Below are 4,627 nucleotides of genomic sequence, written 5' to 3'. Positions count from 1 at the left end.
ATTCATGTCAAAACGCTAAAAGGTGCGGTGAACGCAAATTGGAAAGGCCAGAGTAAGGGGGATACTTAGGCAAGAAGTGGTAGAGAGAGAGAGAGAGATAGATAGATAGATAGATAGATAGATAGAGAGAGAGAGAGAGAGAGAGAGAGAGAGAGAGAGAGAGAGAGAGAGAGAGAGAGAGAGAGAGAGACAGAGACAGAGACAGAGACAGAGACACACAGAGAGAGAGAGACAGAGAGAGAAAGAGAGTGAAAGAGAGAGAGAGAGAGAGAGAGAGAGAGAGAGAGAGAGAGAGAGAGAGAGAGAGAGAGAGAGAGAGAGAGAGAGAGAGAGATGGGGCCAAAGGGAGGGGGTTAAGCTGGAATACAAGGGGTGATTAGTACTTTACGTTGTAAATTTAAGGTACAATGTACTTGAAATGTGGCTCGTCAATATTAAGGCCAGTGACGATTTTGTGAGACCCCTAGTTCCAAATCCACATTGATTCTCTTTGGTTGAGTTTTTATTTAGTTGGATATTGGACTATTTCAATACCCTGAAGCTGCAAATCTGAGGATTCATTATTGTGATCAGGACTGTTGAAAGGTTGACCAACTGGTGTGCATGAGTTTTTCTTGACTGAATACCTATGGTTATTAAACCTAGCTCTAAGTATGGTAGTTTGATCTGCATATTGAGCTGGGCAGACTTCACAAAATATGAGGTAGATTACATTTTTGTTTTCTCAAGTGATGCTGTGAGACAGTTTTCTTTTAAAGTACTGGCTTACTACATGTACAAAGTTGGTCTTTTTCATGTAAGCACATGTTTTGCGTCTAGGTTTTTGACAAGGATAATTTGGGGGCGGGGAACGTGGATTTATTGGAGGTGAGGACGCGGGTGTTACCCAAGACACAATAAGACTGTGTCTTGGGTGTTACTGCTTACTGCTCAAGTGCGAATAATCAGGAGGTTGCCAAGATTAGGAGGCTGTCGAAGTGCAATCAAAGGAGGATCCGGGAAACAGGCTTTCATTTTGTCTGATTTTTCAAAGATGATTAGACCATTGTTCTCTGTTCATTACTTTGCTCTAATCCTTTTTAAAAAAGCTACGTTCTCCGGATTTTTCCCTGTCACCAACGATTTACTTTGGTCCAATATCTATATATCTGCCTCTTTAAATTGCCGCGATCTTGCCAGTGAAAGCAACACAATTATGTTCAGGGCCTTGTTTATGATGATATCAATAATAATAACAAAAACAAAAATAATATAGACTAAACTACTACTACTACTACTACTACTACTACTACTACTACTACTACTACTACTACTACTACTACTACTACTACTACTACTACTACTACTACTACTACTACTACTACTACTGCTGCTGCTGCTGCTGCTGCTGCTGCTGCTGCTGCTGCTGCTGCTGCTACTGCTACTACTGCTACTGCTACTGCTACTACTGCTACTGCTGCTGCCGCTGCTGCTGCTGCTGCTGCTGCTACTGCTGCTGCTGCTGCTGCTTCTACTGCTACTGCTACTAATAGTAGTAGTAGTAGTAGTAGTAGTAGTAGTAGTAGTAGTAGTAGTAGTAGTAGTAGTAGTAGTAGTAGTAGTAGTAGTAGTAGTAGTAGTAGTAGATAATATTAATAATAATAATAATCGAAAAGTGGAAAAGTAACAGCCACGAATGCTACGAATGTTTCGACGTTCTTATCATAGATCCTCTCGTCACATGGAGTCTGCTAGACTAGCTAAATGCTAGGCTAGACACGCTCTCTCTTGCTTCGCGCACTGACGGTGCATATTATAAAAACAAATACAATACAATGTCGTTACGACAAGGTGAGTCAAAGTGGCCTTTCTGTTACCAAGATTTGTCTAAAAAGTGGTTAGATCTCTCTTGGTCTTGTTGTACTCTCAGACTTTGAGTGTCTGTTTACGCCACACAAGTGAATTATTAGCGGTCAGTCTGAGTAGAGATCCACTGCACGACGCAAAAATGCAGTTTTTCTGTGAATCAGGAGATCTCGCCGTGAATCAGACCGGCCTTAATGCCGTCTTTGCCTTTCGGTTTCATTCTGCCTATTCTACTTGCGACAGCACTGCGTCAGATTATGCTTGTTGGCGTTGAGTATTCTTTCAATTTTTATGACCTTTCACAGACGCATTATTATTGCATTACTGTTGAATTGGTGGGTGCGATTGGTGTCTTATAAATAGGCCGGTGCTCTTTCAGTAGTTCCCACCCCCCTTATTTGACCTACATCTAGATTTAGATCTAGATCTAGATCTAGATCTAGATCTAGATCTATACGTTTGATTCGCGGTGAGCTAAGATATCAAACCTTAAAACATTAAATTATGGTAAAATTCAGGGGGGAATGCCCCCCTGAAAACCCCCTTCCTATTTTTATTAGGTCAGGGGGGCAAGCCCCCCTGAAACCCCCCTACTCTTGGGGCCAAAACCTGTGAATAACAATTGCGGGGTGGGAACTACCAAAAAAGCGCCAATAGGCCTACAGATCTTGTAGTTCCGTTCTTTAAAGTCCACGATCCATTTGTTTACATCCAGAGAAGAAGGATGCAACAGGTCAGGGGGGCAAGCGCGCCCCCTCGAACCCCCCCCCCCCCCCCTAGATCTAGATCTAGAAATCTAGTAGATCTTGACTTTAACGAACGAAACTACAAAATCGCCCTAGAATCTAGATTGTTTACTCATTCGCAATGGTTTTTGTTGAGAAAACTGATTAATTTCATTAAGCCAATTCTCAATTCATAACAAAAAGTAATATGAAGAATTAATTTGCCTATTAGATCAAGAATCTACATCTAGGTCTAATTATTATTAGATTTATTAAGAAATGACAGGATATCTAGATTTAGATCTAGGTTTCTAGTTAGTGAAATTTTACCACCCCTTGCTCAGTCAATAATTGTCAGCATGGCCTGTCAGATATTACGACATAGTATCTGTGAAATGAAGCGCTCATCAAAATTATGAAATCGAAGAAACCAATGTTTTTCCGGCGGTAAGACAATTTTCGTGGAAATTTTTTTGGGTTTTTTTTTGGGGGGGGGGGCTAATACCTATTATATCTGTTAAAAAATGTTTTATATTAATATTACTGAAGAAAAGGCTATTGATTAAAAGCACAACATTTTTAATTAAAATGTAAATTTTCAGTTTCCAAAGATTCTGAAGCTATGGAAATCACACAATTTTGTGTTCCGTTTTCTCCATAATTAATCATTTCAACTCTGAAACGAGGCGACCCCCGTCTATTCAAGATAAATGTTTGTTTTTTTAAAATTGGAAGGATGATCATTATTATTAAGTCAAAATAAGTCAATATGCTCAAAAATTGATGAGTGCCCAATTCCACCGCGTCATGACACATTTTATTCCGACGTTATAACCGGGAAGTAGATTCGGATAAGAAAAAGATAAGGTAGAATCCCTGCTAACAATTTTAAGTTTGGCCTATACATTTATTGTTTTCTGAAATTCTATTCTCTTCCTACAGTAGTCTCCACCTAAGATCCCGGTGCTCGTTAGCAAGGAAATGCAGGATCTACGGCGAACCGGGATCTTAACCGACGAACCCAGGGAAGAATCTATGGTGACCCGTGTCAAGGCTCCCTCCACTCTAAAATGGACGTGACCCCTTGGTAGGTTTATATATGACATATGGCGAGCTAAGAGTGGTTAACCTTGATGACCTATCACAGTGCATAGTGGCATGAGGCGTGCCAATTATCCTGTCACGAGTCTCAAGATCTATTCTTATCCAGTTGCCCGTCCCCTTTACCTGTCGAAAATTTATAGCTTTCCATCTCTAACCGGGTCCCCCCCCCTCCCCCCGTCTTTGTCGTTACACACCGTTACGTTACGTTGTGAGCACACCAATTAAAATTCAGTCTGTCTCGTAAATTCGGGTGTAGAGACAACTGCAACCTGCTGCAATGGCCAGGGAAGAGTTCCCAGTTCGATGTGATCCCACCTGGAGCGAACGTGTAGGTCCTACCCTCCCAGCAAGTGATATAGTTTAGGGGGAGAGCTCAGTCAGGTGCGAGTGCGATGGTTGGGGAAAACAAACGTGTCGGTCCGTTCACGCATGGGTGTGATCCCCTCTGGGGCAAACATTGTATCGCTTCATCGAGTTTTACATCGTGTATGTGATCACATTCATGATAGTGGCTGATCTTTGACGAGACGGACAGTTTATTGATCTCAACTTATCACTTTCGGTTTATCAGCTGTGCCCGCCCAGGTTTTTGTTCCGCAAATTATGATCTAAAATGTCGAATTTGTCCGAGATGGCCACCCATTGTCCAAGACAAAGTAGTTTATCTATGGAGATGCGATAACCTGAGCTACTAATTTGATGATAATATGTGACACGACGTGGTGGAATCAGGCAGTTGTCGATTTTGGGACATATGGAGTTATTATTATCATCAGCCTACCATTTGCCTTGCTTTTGTTGAAAAAAATATCCATTTATCTTGGATGCAAATCAAGATATTGGCGACTGAAGAAGGTGGGGGTGGTCTCCTTTCAGAGGTAAAATTAGCAAGAAAATGGACGTCAAAGTTGAGTTATTTCCTTAGCTTGAGAGTCCGTGGAAACTGAAAATTT

General features: G+C 41.3%; 1 protein-coding gene across 1 annotated transcript in view; it reads left to right on the top strand.

Annotated features, from left to right (window-relative positions):
- Nucleotides 1-1,845: 1,845 nt before the first annotated feature.
- Nucleotides 1,846-4,627, top strand: part of LOC101849476 (organic cation transporter protein) — a gene marked incomplete in the record, with an annotated part of 50,225 nt that continues 47,443 nt past the window's right edge. The window contains 2 exon segments of the mRNA XM_005103356.3: nucleotides 1,846-2,180; nucleotides 3,513-3,643.

Source organism: Aplysia californica, unplaced genomic scaffold, assembly GCF_000002075.1.
Source record: "Aplysia californica isolate F4 #8 unplaced genomic scaffold, AplCal3.0 scaffold00369, whole genome shotgun sequence".
NCBI lineage: Eukaryota > Metazoa > Mollusca > Gastropoda > Aplysiida > Aplysiidae > Aplysia > Aplysia californica.
Note: the sequence above shows the minus strand (reverse complement) of the source record. Positions and strands in the feature narration are given on the sequence as shown.